The 21,679-nt window shown below is 26.6% G+C and overlaps 1 protein-coding gene across 1 annotated transcript in view; it reads right to left on the bottom strand.

The window, feature by feature from the left end:
- The window catches only part of LOC132923458 (uncharacterized), a 35,536-nt gene extending 26,696 nt beyond the window's left edge, over nucleotides 1-8,840 (bottom strand). The window contains exon 1 of the mRNA XM_060987456.1: nucleotides 8,472-8,840. The gene's annotated coding sequence lies outside the window, so the exon portion shown is untranslated. The remainder of the gene's footprint in view (nucleotides 1-8,471) is intronic.
- Nucleotides 8,841-21,679: the final 12,839 nt, after the last annotated feature.

Raw genomic sequence — 21,679 nt, 5'->3', positions numbered from 1 at the left:
TAGATTTAGAAATAACATATATGATTTATCTCCTATGATTTATAACCAACAGCAATATTTTTATATAGATTCTTAGTATTATATAATTAAATTAAAGCTACTACATTATTAAGTCTTCAGAAAACTATTTTTATTTGTAAAACAAGGAAAGGCGCAACTAAAAAGATGCACAGAAGACTTGTGCATCCTCAACTTTAAAATGTGCACCGTTAGTTATAATAAAATTTTTTATTAAAATTTAACTATTTTGAAGTAAATATAACCAAAAATAGATTAAATAATTATATAATAATTTCAAAAATTAATTACAAATAAAGATTATATCATAAAGTACACAATGTATTACAACCAACCTTAATTTAAAATAATATATATGTACTTAAATATTTTTACTTTAATTATTTGGAAGATTTAGTTTTAATTTTTACTTTATAATTAATTATACTAATATATATTTTTACTTTTATCAAGATAACAATTAATAATATGCAACAAAAATACGTTCATCACTTCAAAAAATACTATAATATTATGCTTACTATTCAAGAATATTATATTACATTAATGAATATTATATAATAATAAATAAATAAATAGTTTGTATTTAATTTCCTGTTATTCTAATTATTACTTGAATATACAGCTGCATAACGCTGTGAAGACTAGAAGTCAATAACTAGAGACTAAAGACTAAGACTAGAGGTCAATAACTCAAGAGAGGATAAAAAAATATTGAAATACTTAATATAATCTAATGTTGAAGTTGAATCTAAAAATGGGATCGAAAATATGGGATCTACTTAAAATAGTTAAGGGTTCTGATTTTATAAACATTTTTATGTTTATTCTATACTATATTTTTATAACTTTATGTAATATTGTATGAAATATTTTCCTATGACCCTATAAAAATAAAATTAAAAAATGTAAGATGAAGGATGAAGAAAATAATAAAACTAGCCGTCATGAACCAGAATGTAATATGTGACGATATATTATATTATTTTCCGTCGGACCCATACGCCGAAACATGTTTTGCACGTGCGCGTTCAAGACGTCAACTAGAGTTTGAACAAATTGTACGAGAATGAGACTAATTGAATTAAATGAATAATATGGCCTTGTATTGCAATTATTTATTTATTGACTTCAAAAGATTAGTCCGTAAATTAACCTCACCCATACTAAAACGAAGAAGCCTTTGAAACTGTCAACAATTATTATATATACCGCAATGGGGTGAATAAGTTAAATACCATTTCACAAGGCTCTCCAAGACGTTTTTAGGTAACGTGATTTCTGAATAATACTCAATACCTTCCTCTATTATAATAATTAATGGTTTTTAATATTTTTTGTATTGGCACCAACAATTACTACATATGACGAGTTTACGAAATTAGACTAAAATGTATTGTGATTTTCTAATTTTGTTTGGTACTTATTGAAGTTTAACTAAGGTCAAAATAACGTTGAAACAGATATAACTGTCGAAACCATTAAAATACGGAACTATATCACAAAACCGAGAATTAGCGTGTTTGATAAATTAATTACGGTTAATTATTCGGTAAACATCGATCGCTCATTCCGACGTATATTTGAATTTCCATAAAATATATAGGTATATAAAAAAAAACACTAAAACTCGCTCAGGGTGAAAAACATAATATATTATACCTACTCAACAAATTTCTCCGACGATTGCGACAAAACCAGACGTAATACGTATACACTCCGCGACTAATTAATCGCTTGACTTTCATTTATGCATAAGAAAAACGTACAATTCTTTAAAAAAAAAAAAATACACCTAACGGATTTCAATTGTTGCTGATGTTTTTGAAAATTCTAAAGAACCTATAGTGAACCTACATAGTGCACATTTCCATAATGTGTAGATACATACGTAAAATTCTACGTAAAATCGTTATATATTTGCGCGCATGTTATAAATAAAATAATACGATTGAGTTCTAATGTTAGTATTTATTATAGTATTATTATTTTTGCATTTATTATGAAACTTACTTTAGTTATAATATACAAACATTATAATATTATACAAAGTTTTAACTTTTAAATTAATAATATTAATCGTGTCTCGTGGAAAAATGTATTCCTTTTTTTATATATATTTTAAGTACCTACTCAAAATATAATCAAAGTAAAATAAGTAATTACAATATAAATATACATTTTTATAGTATTATATTATGTTATTAAAAATCAACAGTAAACAATTTAATAAAGAAACTGAAAAAATAACTAGTTTAACAATGTTATTTGACTGATTTCAATAGATTAAAAAATAATTATTATCTTCAAAAAGTATTTCATATAATATCTATATAAGATTAATGAATGTATTTTAATTTTAAATAATTCTTATTCGAATTAAACTATGAACTCTTTGGCACTTAAACTCTTTTTTTTATCATTTAGTTACATGATAATGGTAATATAAATTTATTTAAAAAGCATCAAAATTGTGTTTTATTAAAATCATGTCTAGTATTACACAAAAATAATATACAATTTATAGTTAGATACCTATTCACTATCTAAGATAGCATACCTTCAGTAGTCTTTTATATAATTGCCATCACTTGATATTTTTAGTTATTAGTTCAGCCAAGCATTCGTTCTTGAAGACTTGAAACCCATCATTTTACAGTTAAGTTAATCATTATATTCGTTCCGATTGTGAAATACCAAGTACCGCAATATTAAGCATTGTACGTCACGAAACCAACAAGGTCTCTGTTGTTAAAAAATCGATCGTCTAGTTTTGGAAAACAAATCGTTATTTGTTTCATTTTCATATACACCATACCATAAACATTTTATAATTTTAGTAACAGAATATAACATGGTAATATTATTTATAAATTAAAATTATGAAATAAATATTGAAACCGAGTCCCTTTATTTCTAAAATATTGTACTACATCAAATTATATTATTTCAGCATCAGATAGGTAAGCTATTTTTTTATGGTTTTTTTTCTATTGTTTAATGTATTTATTCGAATATTCAACTCTTTGTTAATTTTTTTACTATTCAGTGAACACATTTCTTTTCGAATAATTTGGTACGTATCATATTTATCACAATTGCACGATCCATAATATTATTTTAAGGCTAAAATGGTTCATCCGAAACAAATAATGGTACAAATACTTTTAACATATGGTTAATTAAAAACTAACACATAATAGTACATGGATAATAAATATTTAAAACTTAAATCTGTCCTAAATAATCTATTTCTACCTTGAGCGAATGATTATATTATACAGACTCTCTGATTTGGTTTAATGATAAGAAAACAGAACAAACGCCTTCACGCTCTGCCACAACAAATGTCCTTCGTGTCGTTCTTAATAATGAACGTAGTATAATGGTATATATGTGACTATACGCTATAGTCTCTAAAAAAAACTTCTAACGTTAACTATTTTCTATAGGTATACTTTAAAATTAAAATAAAATTGATCGCTAAATCTGCCTTAAAATCAGTAATTTAATGATAATAATATATTTTACTAATAAGTATATGCTGTTACAACTAGGTAAGTATTTTAAGTATTTTCGAGTATACAAACTAAGTAATATCTTTAACAATACGCGTGTAAGTAATAAAGTAATATGATTTTCATTAAAACCAAATACATAAACCTTTACTTATAATAATATTGATAGGTAATTTAATGGATATTGAACTAACTGTCCAAAAGACCGATAAGTCACATAGTTACATATGACACATTCTGTTATTAGTTAGATACATTTTTAAATGTTAAAAGCATACATAATGTATTATAATTGCTGATAAACTATTTGTTATGAAATTGACCATAATATGCACTCGTAAATTCAAAATATTATAAAAACAAAAATAACCAATAAAAATGTTATACTATTATATTTAAAAGTATAATACCTACATGGTTTAATTTGAAGAATACGTTATAATTATTATGACTTATTATTTTTTAAATAAACATTTTAATTTATAAGCTACCCATTTTTTGATTATTAAATGTGTTCTTTATACATATTTAAGGCAAAAATGAAAATTAAGAAAACATGCAGTTTACAAAACACCTACCTCCTTATTTTATAATAATGTTGATCTAAAATCCAGATAAAAACCCACGATTGTTCAATTAGCCATTTTAAATGTCAGTACAAATATAATAAGAACCTTATTATAAGTTTTATGAATATAAGCACTATAATAGTATAATTATTATGTACTTATATTTTGTCAATAAACACAAATAGTTACACATTTATATTTGGTAGTTTAAGAACGACATAAACCATTAGGTACGTTATCGATTACCTTTTGTTAAATAGAAATACCATATACAATGTTAACTGCAGTTTAAAATAATAAAAATAATAATAATCCTATTAAAAATCATATAAATCAGAAGGTCGTGTAAGTAACAAGGGAATTGATAAAGACGATACCAATATTCTTTTTACTTCGTTCTACACTTCTAAGTACCTACATAACATGTAAAAAACAATAGTAATCGAATACACTACCAAATAATTTATATAAAAATGACAAATAGTCTATAAAATATAGACATAATATACGATATATAACTATAGTTATTTTTATTTATTTATTAGACCGTTACATTAGTTAAATTGTTTATAAGATTCATTATAAATATATATGTTAACGTTTTATCAGAACAATAGTCAGATATCTACGTAACATGACGTCGAAGACATTACAGTTGAGGCATTTTAAAAGACCATTCCGTATCGAAAATCGTATTACGTGATGTCAGTTATACTAAATAATATATCTCTTCTAAAAAGTAGACGCAATTACATTATAAAAAATTGTATGTATACATAGAGGCATAGCGCTATCAGACAAATCGTGTTTAGATATATTGAAAATATTTATTTTAAATAAAAACAATTTCAAAAATAAGTAGTAAATACATTTCATATTGATTAACTAAATAGTAAATAGTATAATGGTATATATAATATCCTGCGTATTATATATTTTTAATTGACTTAAAATAAATTAAGTCAGTAATCTATGTTTTATACATTGACTAGATAGGTATTGTTGCAATTAATTCATTCAACAATAATTGTTGAACATTTAAATCGTTAATGGAACATCATGTTTACTATACCATTATAGTTGATACATACAATATACTATATACTCTAAAATTTTTCTAAAGTTAAAGGTCAAAATATATCTGGTTTTTTTCTGCATGCCATTAAATTATAAAAATATAATACACGAATAAATAAATAAAATGAGAAAAAAATTATAGAATTTAGAATATTGGCCATCGCGTCATCTTCGTCTAATATATTAGGTATCTACGTTTTTAACTAACATACAATTTTTTTTTTCTGGAAAACGTTAACGATAATGAAAAGTGCTTACATTGTGATTTTATTATTTAACACCTAAGTGTTTTAATTTTTCACCTGCCACGAATATGCCATATATGCTATGAGTAGTAAATATATATAATATATTATTTAGTAGTTTCATTATTGAGAAGTTCAAATAGTTCAATGAATTATGATATCAAGGTCTTAACAAATTTGCCAATTTAATTCTAACCTTCTTTTCATACTCTTAAAAATCATATAATACATAATATGATATATATATATATATCCGCATACAATAAACTAGGTATAGTCTATAATAATAATTTACTTTCTTCTGGAATTACAACAGAATCGAATAATGAATGTTTTATTATTTTTATTTTTATCTTTTATCTAACGTATAATAGGTTTAAGACAAATCCTCAAACAAAGCACATAAAAGTATCAGAATCAAGGTTAGTAAATGAAAAATGTATTATTTTTTTCTGTTTATAGAACGTTTTGATTATTATTATAAATATCAACAATTTGTAAATATCTATAGACTGTAGTACTATAAGGAAAAGATTATAATTATATGTATTCCTAAAAATGTACTAAATAATAAAAATAAGAAATTTAATTTTACATATCCTAATCAAATTTATTTTATGTATTGTATAAATTGAATATAGTAAATAATAAAATAAATTAAAAATTCTCCTTTCATCTTAAAAATAAGATGCATTGCATTTATATTATAATTTTATCAACATTTTTAAAGTAACAAATATATTTTATTGTACAAGTTCCTTCCAATACCAACCAATTGTATTAGGTATTATTATAATTTTTTTTAGTACATAGCAATCAATATAAATAAATAATTGATAATAATAAATGTTTAATAAATTATTAACTAAATTATGATATTTTGGACTATGGTAATAATAAATGCTAATTTAATTTTTAATCCATTATTACGTATTACTATACATACGTATATAAATTATAAATAATATATTACAATATATCCCTATATATTATGTTATGTAACCTGTAAGATTTACGATTCGCTGATAATCAACATAATAAAATATAACGATTAGACTGAGAGTGTTTTTGTGATAAGACTATAATCTATATATTGTTTCTATACATGAGCAAATTGCACGGATATTCTCTAATATGGGGAAGTAGATTTCTTTTGAGTTTCGCTTCTGCATTGTCATGCAGTTTTTAATTCTATTCAATCTTTCTTTCTTTATAGTTTGTATGTTTTGTTTTAATATATCATTATATATCACATAGAATAATTTGCCTGACAGCCAAATATACTTATCCGGCGGTAATGACAATGCAAAATTTAATACGCATAAGTTTCTGTTACTTTTCGAAGTTAATGGACTGTTTTAGAGAGTCTATTTGGTGTTATACCTACAGTATTATAATTTCTGTAATATAAATCGGATTCCATAATCATGTTTCCGTTATTTTATAAACAGCTGATCATACTGACGATTTACAAAACTTAGGAAACGCCGAGGGAAACGTATATTATACTTATTATAAAAATTATAATATCAATAACATTAAAAATTTTTTTTTTAACATTTACAAATATGATTATTAATTTCATAATTTACTTATATAGTACCTAATTTATAGTTCATAAACCTATAAGTTTAAAGATTAAAATATAAATACAATTAACAGTAGTGTCGAAGCCTGCAGGACTTTAAAATGGAGGAGGACAATCCTAAAATACTAAAAAATTAACAATAATAACAGTTCACTTTTATATTAAGTTGATACAACCGATGGGGGGGGGGGGGGTACGCGCCACTGATAAACAGAGTAAATTAACTTAACTATAAGTAGGCAATATTCATCATTAAACATTTAATGTTAGAACATGAAATTTTAAAAAGATTAAAATATTGATGAAAAATTGAAAAAATCGTCAAATTAAACCTATCCTGAATACTGATTTAATTTAATCGATTATCGTGGTGCACATAGGCACACAGCTAGCAGTCGTTCAAGTCACCAGATTAAAGTTTCCGGAACGAAAACAACAGGAAGATATATAGGTAACCTATGTCTAATCATTACATTAATCATTATCGTTACTCACGGGAATATTATTATAATATAATATAAACGCCGTCATATATCTAACAAGACGACCTCGACGGACTAATGAATAGGAAAACACACATCGATTAATATTATTTTGTTCTGTAGGTGCCTATAAAATATTATGTACATCTACATAAAAATATATTATTTTAAACGAATTACGGTATTTATATGCACTCTAGTATTATTTTATCGGATCTTAAGTGAATGGAAAACTATTAGAATGGTAAGAAAATTTTGACAATAGCGAACATTTCAAAGTCTGCATAATAATATAAATACACTTTAAGATCAATGAATAACGTCAAATATAACAAAACTATAATGATACAGTGTTCTAACGGAGTTGTACACATGGATGACAGACTAAGCTATATAACTACGTCAGAGTATCCGATCGAAACTTTCACATGGCGGCGGCAGGTACGATAATTATTGGCGGCGGTGGTTACGCGCTATTACGTTATATACATATACATATATTATACTATATAGTGTATCGTCGTGACACAGAAATATTCGCGACATATAACGACGATAACAATGAAAAACATCGAGGTGTAGTGTTCTTGGGAATCGCAAGAAAGTGAATTTCCAGTCGTGGGACCTGATCACCACCGCCGCCACCCTCTGACGGTATCGCACAGACATTGTTATCGTGTAAACTGTGTAGACTGTATGTCTGAAAACGCATATGTACAATAGGTACATCAATATTGGCCAATCACGGTGTGTGTGCTGACTCAAATCGTGCATCCCGTCCGGAATAAACGCCAACAGCGACTTACAAGCTACAATATTATTAAACTATAAGTAGGTATGATATGCAGCGACTACTACACTACTATAAGACTGTTATTACTTATTATAACTAAGACACGTAGTTAAACTGATTTATTAGCTATTACTACGGTAATGGTTATAATTATTATTATATTACGACCAACAAGACATACCCATTATAATTGCCGACGACCGTCTGTCCAGCCATAGATCCAACACACACACATACTGCAGTCTTGCATGACGTATTCCATGTAGATCGCGTGTCCTATATATCGCCGTGCGGAGCGCGTGCTCCGTTCGCGAGTCGCGACGTCCCGATTATCCAGTGACGCGGAGTTGTAGCAAAAAAGTTACGGAAACGAAAAGAAATTCAAAAAAATAATAATGATAAATACGTTGCCAGTAGTACGAGCCGAACGCGCGACGACGACGACGAGCGCGATATCAAACACACGTTACACAGTATGAGCGACCAGTACGGTCGTTTCTTCACTACTGAACCGCTTACCGCGCACGGACCGTGGTGGCGCGGCGGACCAAACAGTCCTCCGGTTACGCCGCCGCCTTCGCTGCCTCCACCGACGGGGACAGGTCGTTGCCGCCACCGGCTGATCGTCGAACGCGGCCGATCGTGGCCGATCGTCGTCGGATTGTCACGCTTTCACGACGTGTCAACACACGCAGCGTATATATAGGTACATACGCTGAATCAACGCAAATACGCGGTAACTACGGTGTGTCGGCCGTCGCTCGCCGCGGGGACGGCGGCATGACACGGGGTTCCTTTGCACATCCTCCGCTGATCAATCGTACCCTGTAGTTTTCCACTGTATACGTCCCAACAAAAAATAATAAAAAATGCGTTTTAAGCGTTTTTGCTATTGCTGGTTTTATATTCATCGATTGTGGCTATATGTTACAATCTGTAGAAAGATTGACACACTCACTATTCAATAATAATATTATAACCGTAAACGAATATTATAAATGTTATTATAATGTATTATTGTTAAAAGTCCCGTACATAATAATATATTACTTTATTATTATTATATTGTTTTCATTGTCCGGTCGAAATGTTTAGAGGAGAAAAATCGAAGAAAATGTGAATAATTATTGTCTAAAAACGCGTGAATCCAATCTATTTCGTTTTCCTATGTACTAACCGTATATAATACAATAGCTGTTATATGCAGACCTACGTGTGATGTGGTGTATGTATGCCTGTATACGTGAAAATGACAGCGGAAGTAACTACACAATGTAATGTTTATAGGTATAATAATACGGGCGATAATGTGTCAAAAACCGTATTTTCACTCTGGTAAATGTTTAAAAAAAAAAATAAAATTAAAACACAAAGCACCGGTTGACGCGTGGTACGGCGCGTGCGGTGTGTCTGCAGGTATGCCGTGAAATAGAAAATATTATTTTTATTTTAACATCTAAATCGCATCCATAATTTAAAAATTATAAGTTAGGCTCCGGAGACTACGCCCCGATAATAATATTATATACACTGATATGCATACAATTTTCTTTTCTTTTTTGACGTTTTATAAAACGGCGTAGTGAGTATAGTGACAATTTATGTAGATATCACGCGTCAATCTATATGTTTAATTAGGTATAAAGTATACGGTATACTCATATATATATATATATATCAACATCTCGGACGTTATCTGCCGTTTGGAATTTTCAATTTTTCAATTTTTTTACTCATCGTGACTTTTACATTTAAACATCATTTTTACACTTTCCAATGCATTGTATACCCGATTATATATAGTTATACTAATTGAATTATTCTTGTGAAATTGACATAAAGCATACGCAAAAGTATAATTACTTATAGCATACAATAATGAACTAAAATATTACTTAGTCACATAAATTATAAACATCTATATTCTATATCTATACAGTAGGTATATAATTAATATGGTAGGTATAAGCATACAAAATACATTTAGTATTGTTATTACTTTCATAATCACCTGTGATCTGCATATTCATGAATAGTGAATATTTATTAATAATATGGAAAATGTGCAATAAAAAGAAAATCTATGTACGATACAATATTTAATAATATCTAAACATAACTCTGTTTATTATGATTTATGCTTCTATGGTATTTAAAAAAATCTAATATACAGGAAAGATTAAAAAATGTTTGATAATCCAAAAATGTGTAGGTTTTTGAGTTTTAAATTTTTAAATGAAGGTGGAGCAATGAATACATTATTTATTTAGTTTAACAATAATGTGTGTGTCATTTTTTTGTGAGTCATTACTTTTTGATGCAGTGAAATGTCTTCAAAATTCTAGTTTGAGCGTGGTTTTTGGTGGATAATTGAATCTAATTGGTATTTTGGGAGGTAATTAATATTTAGAAAGTGAACTTCAAATACTTAATAAAATAATAAAATTGTGGAAAATAAAAATAAATTACGAACATACCTACTTATGATAAGATACAGTCCATATATGCTATACAGCAGTGCGATTTTCCTGGTTTTGTTAATATTAAATTTTACTTAACAGATGAGATGAAGAATCATCTACAATAATGTGTATAATATTTCGTATAATTTACTTGGAAATTGTTGAGGTTTATTTTTGTAGGGTTCTATAACTTCTATGATATAATTTTAAGAGCCAATATTAAGAGGCAAAGAATCTGTGACTATTTTATACGTGCAAGGTGTTACTAGGTGTTTATGTACAAATCTATATTACTTATTATATAAGTATGCAATATGCCTATATTATAATAATATTAAGTACCTATCTAATTATGTAAATACAATTAACTTTGTAAAAAAAAAAGTATGAAATTGTATAATATACCTATTATGCTTGTACAGTACTGTATAACTGTTACAAGGAACCTACACTAGTAAAAATGCACCAGGTAATTACTAATTTATGTGCGTCTTACCTTGACGACGAGTCAGTAAGACACCCGAAGTGTAATCCTAGGAAAACTGACGACACGTTTCGTCGGATCGGAGGTGATGAAACTCATAAAACACGTAAGTATACAAGATTCGTTTCACTCAACGCAAAAAATGTGGTAGCACTACTAACACTACATATATCGGTATACTAAAACGAACTAGCAGACGCCTGGTGCTAAAAATTTATAGGTACCTAAGTAATAACCATAGACCTTATTTTCAAGTATAAGGTCTTTTGTAACAACATTAATATCTAATAATGCGTATACTTATGTAGTTATGTACTATGGTTTACGTTTCTCGTGATCAAGTAAACCACTATTTTTTCAGTTGGTCGCCGACTGTTTTACCACGAAGGGGGACTGTTTTATAGTTAGGAATTTCGCTAGAATATGTCGCCCGGTATAAGAATTTATTTAGGATCTGACGGTACGGATTTTTGTCCCGCTATAATGTATAAACAATAATATGTTATGATGTACCATTATGGCATTATACCGGATGAGTTCGACGCCCTCCAGTCTCCCAGAAATTGTCGACGGGGACGCTTCTGAGTTTATATCGTAAATCTTTGTGCAAATATATATTTTTATGTAGTTAATTACAGCATAATAATATTATTACATATTTAATTTCAGTGTACACTACGTCACTACATAATGCATGGTGTATAATAATGTACATAAATAAATATTATGTAATTACATGACGTATAAATTATACGATTGCGTTTTGAAAAAATGTGGATTATGTTATGTCCATATCAATGTCAAATAATATAATTGTTACAATTAAATGTCAAATATTATAGTTGCTTGTTATGATAAGCAAATTATTATAAATAATTATTAATATTCCCAAAGTGCACTTGTGGCTCACTGCACATGTTTATATTAAACTTTTATGTTGGAATAAAAAATAAAATTAGTTATTGGCTGTATTATATAAACTTGTTTATATGTAATTTCACATAAAAAGCTGAATAAATAAGAAAAAAAAATTTAATGAACTGCCTACTCGTATAATGTTTGGTCGAAATAATAAAGGTGTCAATATAATATTAATAACTGTATTGTTTTACGATATTTTTTTATATACTAATTTATGGTAAATGCTAACTAAACCTATTGTCACATAATGTAATCACATAGACAAATATTATATTATACTTATATAATATAATGTGAGCATTGAATAATTCAAATAATGTTCATAAATATACTCTACACAGTCTGATTGGTTTTTTTTAATTTACTTAAAGGCTGTTATATCTACTGAAAATAATACTATACAATAGGCAATATCACATCACAATAAGCAATATCGTAACCTTAATCAAAAGATTCACAACAACTATAGTTTGCAGACTTGAATAAAGCCGAATAATAACATGCCTTAAGAAATAATATAACCTATCTGTCTAAATCAATGACTTCGAAAACTAATTATAGTTTTTATTTTAAATCCTTGGATCTTTTGGAAGAAAGCATTTTATTCATCAAAACCAATGATCTTATAGTGTCTACTATATATAATGTTATTTAGAATTTACTTAATTTATAATACATTTTAAAATTTAATTTTCATTACAAGTTAAATAATTATTTTTTATTGACAATAAATTGCAAATTAAATAGAAATCCTAGCAATGCATTACAAAAAAGAATATTTCAAATAACTGTTTCTTGTAAAACTGTATACCTAATGATTAGGAGTACAAAACGGAGAATTTATGAGTTTGGAGATGACCGGGAGAACATATCAAACAGATATAAAAAATATAATAGATGGGTATTACTATTTATAATTGTGAAAAACTTTAACCTTAACCAATTGATATTTCAATACATTATTGTTTATTATACAGAATGATTCACCAACCTTTAATTGTTTCCTTTAATCATGAATTTATTCAAATTTTAATTTTTGAATTTTTAAATGTACCCAAAAACTGAATTTTTAAATTCTTACATATTTTTATACTAGCTACTTAAGGAGTGTGTTGTGGTGATACAAACTTCTGTTGATCAAATGAGAACCCCCTCTCTTACTGTAAATTATTTAATGGATAATTTTCTTGAAAATATCATCCTACAAGATAACCATGGCAATCTATATACCAATACATATACACATATAAATATTTAAAAGAAACTGTGACAGTTTTATTCGTGTTTCACAGTTTAATATTACTTGATATATGTATTTAAAAATAATTGGTTTCAAAACAAATTCTACATAGAACATACTATTATAAGCTATTATAGAGGAGAAATTCAACGTAAATATAGTAAACGTTTTCAACCAATATCAATTGCGTATTTATGTATATTTAATAACTATGATCATTACAAATATCATATTATTAGTAACTTTTATACAATAATTGTCAGCGTAATATCATAATAGGTACCTTCACTTACAAGTTACAAGTCGCAGACATACACTTAATCAGTTTTTAATTTACAAGCACTCATTCTGTCTTTCTCTTGATGAAATATTCACATACAAAAATGAATTACCTTTGTTTTTGTTTCAATCAATTTATTATTGTATTGTTTTATCAGATTGTATCAGTTTTCAGGTAATAATTTTTCTGATATTCCGAAATTCTTACTTTATACGGTTTCAATGTAAGAAAGAATTTTCTTATTGTACCATACATAATTTTATTATCTGTAAAAGGGTTACAGTAACAACCATAAATTAATTTGATGTAATGTATCTATACAATGGTCAATGACATGATAATATTAATAATATTATGACTAGGTACTCATTACATAAAAATAGCGACATATTGTCATTTATATACGCTGTGATTAATAATCTGAATTATATCTATAGACTTTTAGCAAAATATAGAATTTATCCGAGGAATAAAATTACAAGACATTTGGGAAAATCGCACGAATATAATATAGTAATATATTTCTCATGATTCTGTGTATACCATTCTCATGCTAGTAATTACTGCACACAAAGTGAGAGAATTTAGCTTCGTACATTATCGCCATGACTTGTGCGCATTTTATGGATTATATAATAATAAGCACAGTTAAATATAATAGCGTAGACGACGAACACTATTACTGCAGAGTGCAGACGATCTAATAATAAGCATAATAAGTACAACCTTTCAAGTTTTGAAGCTATTCGGCTATTTAGAATAATAGGACGGAATGGGAAATCGTGCGGACCATTAAGTCCGATCACAATAAGATCTTATGCCACAGCACGTGCCGTATACAATGTCCACATCTTCGTTTAGTATACAAAAAATATATACTAGACAAATATTTTGAATCATCATCTTTGAAGTGGATATTATGTTAGAACTTTAAGCTCATAAAACATTAATGTTATAACTCAATATTATAAAGTAATAAGTCAAGTCCATTTAGTACGTTTCGTCAGTAAACGAAAAAATTAACAATGTTAATCATATTTAGGTACAGTGGCGCCAATGTCAGTTTCAAATTATTGTTAAAAATCAAATCTAATACAGGAGGAGCCGGAAAACAATTATTAATTTGCTGCACTAAAATATAGGACAATTGCATGTACTTATATCCAAATGTCTAATATGATCGTATACCTACCTACCTATATTTTATGAACTATATATCATTTTTATTCACCATGGCACCAGTGCACCACCCACCTGCCCCACCGAAATTATAGGTATTGAATCTACAATACCTATACATATATAATATGATCCGCGGCACCACTGAGTATCTCAAAAAATGTTTTTTAAGTAAAACAGTAAAATATCATTATTCATCGATCTGTGTTAGATTGAAATCACACATAATCTAATCTACACGTATTGGTAAAACTTTTTATTTAAAAATATTATTTTTTAAGTCATGAAATGAACTCTTAGATGAAGCATTTATTTATATTGATACAAATTTATATACTCGAACAAAGTGCTTAAACAATTAATACGAGGTTTCTCATAAGTTGTATTTAATGGAATTGAAAAAAAATGAGTTTACATGCCTACTTATGTTTTTTAAACGTCTGATGTTAAAATTTCTACGAATGTAATCAAAATTACGAAAAAATTTAAAACTCAAATTTTAACGAAATTGGATATTCAAACGAAAATCAACGGTTTTAGTTATTATGTTGTTTTATAAAAAAAAATATATATCACAGTATAAATGTGTATTTTTTTGTAATGCGCTGATAATAAGAAAAACAATTATATTACAAACTGTAAACAATCATTATCCATCAATGATAATATACAAAATATTATGCAAATGTAAATTTAAAAAATTAAATAATATGTAAATTAGAATTATATAAGCACAAATATATGATTTAAAAAATTATATGATAAAATATATATGTATTATTATTGACTTATAAGTCACACTCATATGATAAGCCATTGAATATACATATACTATTATACGTATATTGTATATAATAACGATTTATCTAAAAAATATTAATTATAGAAACTTGAATCATTCAATCATTCCATAATATTAATCATATAATATCATATTCTACATACAAGTTTTCAAAATATTTAGACTACTCTTTAGTCTTTTTTCCAAGAACATTATAATAATAATTGTTCGTTAGTTTTTCCTAATTATTTTGAAAATTATAACAGTTAAAAATTACACACAAAATGAATATGATCATAATCATGTTTATTGTTAATGGAAGTGAATATAATAAATTAAAAGGTAAGTAACTAAAATATAATTATTTTACTTTGCAGATAGCATTCAACCGGTAAATCATTAGCTTAATTATTTTTATTTGGTGATAACTTAGATACTTTTTTTTAAATTTCTAAATTAGATTTATGATACTTTTAGAGTAGGTATATAAATACTTCAATATATTTATTATTTTATCTTTACATTGTTGCTTAATATATTGTAAAACCTTAGGTGATTGCCAATAATGCATTTTTGTTCAGATTAAACTTATAACGTGGTAACAACTATACTACAGACGTACAGTCGTACTACACTATATAAAAGACACTTAATTTGAAAATATTTCATAAAATCAGAGAATAAAATACTGTTATATCTGACAAAATATCTATGTATATTTGTTCTTGTTATTTGCCTTAAAATGATAAAGCATCCGGTGTTTTTTATTTTACCAGTCCCCGTGACCGGTATGTATAGGTATAAAATATATATATTATTATTATTGCTACTGGCCATCTTGAAATATTGCAGCATTTAATTTATCTCGGTAGATATCCTTTACAATATAAACCATATTTATTTTATTGCCAACTTTTAAGAAATCGTTATTGCAGACTTCTGTGTATAGACACAACGTTCTAAAAACTAGAATACTTCAATGCTTGCATAATGCGTTTTATTACACGTAAATACGCAACACTGTAGTCCGCAGATACTCGCTGCAGTGATTCTGTGAACACAATAATGCATGTATCATATAAATAGATATGTATTCTTATATTTTATATATACACACGCATAATGCATATATAGGTAGGTACTATACTTATTATACTAAACTTGCCTATTACGTAAAGAAAACGTCCTAACATCCTAGTGAGAAAAACAGTGAAATCGCGTTTTGTTACTTTTTTTTTAATGTTTCACGATGTTACTATTGTGTACCTACCGTTATAAACTATAATAGTATAATATTATACAGAATATTATCCCAAATGACACGTTCGAGCTGCATGTAATATAATAACTATATTATAGACGAATAGATAAAATACTAAGAGATTACACTATATTGTATATAGGTTCTAATGGTTGTGTTTACATATATACACACACGTACCTTTACACAAAACTGTATTTTTTATAGTTTCTAAACAATTTTTATTATAATATTATGTCTATAGTGTTCACATAGGTATCTGATTTATGAAACTGTTAAAATGTGTGCCTGTAGCAATAATGTGATATGTCCATGTATATTACATATTATAAAATATAATAAAATAAATAATTTCCATGTTAAATTGAAATAGAAAAATTAGTTTCGGAATAGAAAGGTAGCGTATTTCTATTAGATATTTCATTAATTTTTGACCATATTATTATAAATGATTAAGTTCTGATTAATTCATAATAATATCGTAGTTTACATGCAGCTATCTTTAATGATAGTAATGACTATAACAATATTCGTACGAATGTTAAAATTATATATAATATACAATGAAAAATGTATTTTTAGACCATAGTAAAAGAGGGAGGTTATTAATCACGTATTATACTTAAAAAAACTGCACTATATGATATCTGTATTATACCCACGAAATTAAAAAAATATATTTTAGGTAAATGGTACTTATACAGAGAAGTAAGATTTATATTAGATGAAAATGACCCAGATGCAAACGAACGAGTACTAATATTTGCCAACAATACGGCATTATTTTTATTAGCAAATTCCAATACTTGGTTTATAAACAGGAATTATGAGCTTACGCCTGAATATTTGAAAAAACTCTATGTATTTTGAGTTCAAAAAAATTCAAATTTTGTTGCAGCTGTTTATTGTGTTCTCGACCACGAAACACTACTATATACATATGAATATTTTCGTTGTATTGTAATAAAGAAATGTGAAAAACTAGAGAAATATCCAGATCTATTTTTTTTAAATATGGATTTTGAATTAAATGGCTTAGCAGGCATATTACGATAATAGCTATATATTCATTAACTATTATTTGGTTATTATTTAATTTTTAAATTTTTAATTTAGCGTAAAAGCACTAAAACCCAATCGAAATATTTTATATATTATTTGCATTTTTTTTTTACAATAGAGTAACTATTTAAGCAAGTAATAATTCTATTTTGTATTTTATAAAAATTAAAAAATACTCCTACCTAATTCAATGATGGGAATAATTGTATCTAAATAATTATTCAGAAAAAATGTGTAATTGAAATTATAAAAATAGTTTGGATGAATTTTACACAATCATCGATTATTTTCAAACATAATTATTCGAATAAAAAACAATTTAAATATTATAATTAATAATTATACGATTAATTTCCAATCATAATTCTTATGTACGTATTAATGTATTCTAGTATAATTTATATTGATAATGAAATGTAACAAACTATCAAATTAAATTTTTGAATAAAGGGTTATTTTAAAATTTAATTTAAAAACGTTGTAATATGTATATTAATATATTTTGTTAATATTATTTATTTTCAGTTTTGTTTTTATTACTGAATATTTACTAGTATTTTGTATTTATTATTGTCGCAATTACCTATTACGAAATTAAATGACAATATATTATAATATACTTCCTTGTATTTTAGTTCTATACATGCTTTGTTCATAATTGTTTTGAAATTTTGAATTTAATCGGAAAAAAATAAGATTTATAACCATTAAAATACAAAGCTAACTATTGTTTTTAATATTTGCTTGTTAAAATTACGAATCACATTTTTTTATTTTACTAATTGTTTTTAATATGTTCAATTTTTAATAAAATAAAATAACAGATAAATATTCGAATATTTATATTTAAACATTAATTGAATAATTTTTTATTTAAATAATTGTAAAAAAAAACCATCCAAAAAATGTTTTATTCGAATAAACTTTATCTCAATAACCTTCTAAATATATTTTATTTGAACAAAACGCCCTACCCTGCAATCTATGTATTTTTTATTAAAATATAGTATACGATAATTATGTTATTATTGTGATTAATATGAATCAACAGGAATATATTTTGTTTTATAACCCTATCGCACAATTATTACTATAATATGTTGTTAAAATAATAAACTAAATATTATGTAGAAATAATATCATTTTAATCCCGATCGGGATCGACTCTAGTCGATAACTGAACAGGTGAACAATGAATCATGAAACACAATCGATAATAAACGCACTGTTTAACTACATAAACCTAACCAACCTACCCACCCCGATTATCTACTAGTGGGCATTATAGGTACTTACTCAATGTAATAATCGTAATAACTAATAAGTATGTACCACTATTTACTATTTCCAATGCACTACTACACTTTTATCTGTGATATTATTATGTGTGTGTGTGTGTGTGTATTTGCATACATCGACGGATAAACGAATAGAATTATTAAATACCATTGATTTTATAACATATTTTGTATATAAAATCAATGACCTAACCACAGATACAACCTATATAGCTAATAGCTATATATATATATATATATATAAAGGTAGGAATATTTAAATTGTTTTGTTCTGTATTCTGTGATAATAATGTAACTGTATTATTGTATAGATCAATATCTTATAATCTATGTAGTTACGCATTAATATTCGTCATGATAATATCATTGGTATGGGTGGTACAGTACTGACTTCTCACTAGAAATGAACGTAAATGACAAATATACCTGTATATTATCGTCATTTTCAGTCGATGATTCATTTAGCAATATTTCCCAGCCTTATTGTTAAATCATCATTAATAACGAATTAACGACTGTCACATATGATAGGCCCGTTGTGCATAGACTACTGAATAGAACATGCTTGACGAGGCATTATTATTAAACTGCAGATTTTTTAAAGTTATCAATAAATATAGGTACTTCTACTTGTTAAAAATATATTATTATAATAAATTAATAAAAATATAGTAGATAGTAGTATGTATAGGGTATGACGGGTATGTTGTATGTAATTTGAAGTATCATATTTGTGTCTAACAATAAATAATAATCAATAATCAATTTAATTAATTTGTGTAATATAACCCCATGTTCAGAGTTCAGATGTAAAAAAAGCTATAGCCATAAAATGTATATTTTAATATTTACAATGGGTAATTGGTTTTTGTGACATTCAAGTAGTTACCATAAACTACAACTTACTGTCTTCCTACCGGTATTGAAAATAACACTTATATTATCCTAATTCCTAATATTGACAAAGAATATAATGCATACATAATAATTGACAATTATGATTAAGTATTAAACTACATTTTAGATAGGATTGTACAAATAACTTTTTTTTTTAATAAAATTAATTAATTAACGTTTTCATCATTTAAAACAGTGTTCTTTTGTTTTATACATACATTATAATAATTCTAAAAATTTTTATTTCTTAAAAATACATGTATTTGTTTTATATAATCCAAATTATTTAAACTTAATTCAATAATTCCCAACTAATAATTAATAGATAATTTATATTATTAATACAATTTAAAATATTATTTGCAATTTAAACTTTAACATTTTTTAGGTATTTAGTGAGGGTATTTAGTAGTTATGTGAAAAAAATGTGTTTATATTCTACAAAATGATTGGTTTTGGCCACTTTATTATAAGTGCAATATTGTAATATCTACACCACGATGTAAGATACCTATAGGTACCTAGCTGTATAGCTATATTCTATGTATATAAAAATATATATATTGTAAATCGTGAATTCGTGATCTACACACATTTATATAAAATAATGATAGCTATAATCGTATGATTTTATAAGCTTAAAGAAATCGTTTTAAAAGTTTACGTACAAAATAATTTAGATAAACCAATATTGTTTAAAAGTTTTAAGCTCTCAAACAGCTTAAAACACATATCAACTTTGCATTCATGATACACACCACCTACCTATTTTCTTTATCTATTTGTCGCCTTGTCGGTAAATATATTTTTATTGGATGTATTAATTTGCGGTTTGGTTATGTATAAAGTGCATCGTTACGAATGGGTATACCATATAATATTTTTTATTTGGGTCACCGCTCACCACAGATCCACAATGTTTAAAGCCAAGTGTACCTACGCAACTGTTACACGGCCCCTGTGCATTCTACCGTCGTGACTCGTGGGTCTTGGCGTGTTACAATATTGAAGTATAATATTGTTATTATTGTATTCGGTTAATGCGCCCGGACGATAGAGGCAACGCAATCTACCACTATAATTTTGAATATATAAACGCGGTAAATGGCGAGGCCGTTTAATTTTTAACTAATTAATATATTTAAAATATCCAATTCCGTGGTATTTCCAGATCTCCAATATTGATCCGTGCTTAGTTAGTGACCTAACATATGTTCCTGGAAATTATCCGAGACTGATCACTGCAGATTAAAATTAATTGATGCCGTGATCTAGCTACTTACTAATGGTAACCAAAGGTAAAAAAGATACCTATATATAGTAGCAATGGTTCCGATGTCATCTGACTCGTTTGAAATACTTAGACAAATGTCTATACAGTAGTATAAGTTGTATACCCATCACCAGAGATTTACTAACTCTCTTTTTACAACAAATTTAAGCAAAAAGTAAATTTCCTAGTCTCTTGAGACATGATAGTTCAAAGCCTGATTTTCACCAATTTCAAGCCCGAGATGTCTACAA

This window comes from Rhopalosiphum padi, chromosome 2, assembly GCF_020882245.1.
Source record: "Rhopalosiphum padi isolate XX-2018 chromosome 2, ASM2088224v1, whole genome shotgun sequence".
In the NCBI taxonomy this organism is placed as follows: domain Eukaryota; kingdom Metazoa; phylum Arthropoda; class Insecta; order Hemiptera; family Aphididae; genus Rhopalosiphum; species Rhopalosiphum padi.
The sequence above is the reverse complement of the archived record's forward strand: the minus strand, read 5'-3'. Positions and strand labels throughout refer to the sequence as shown.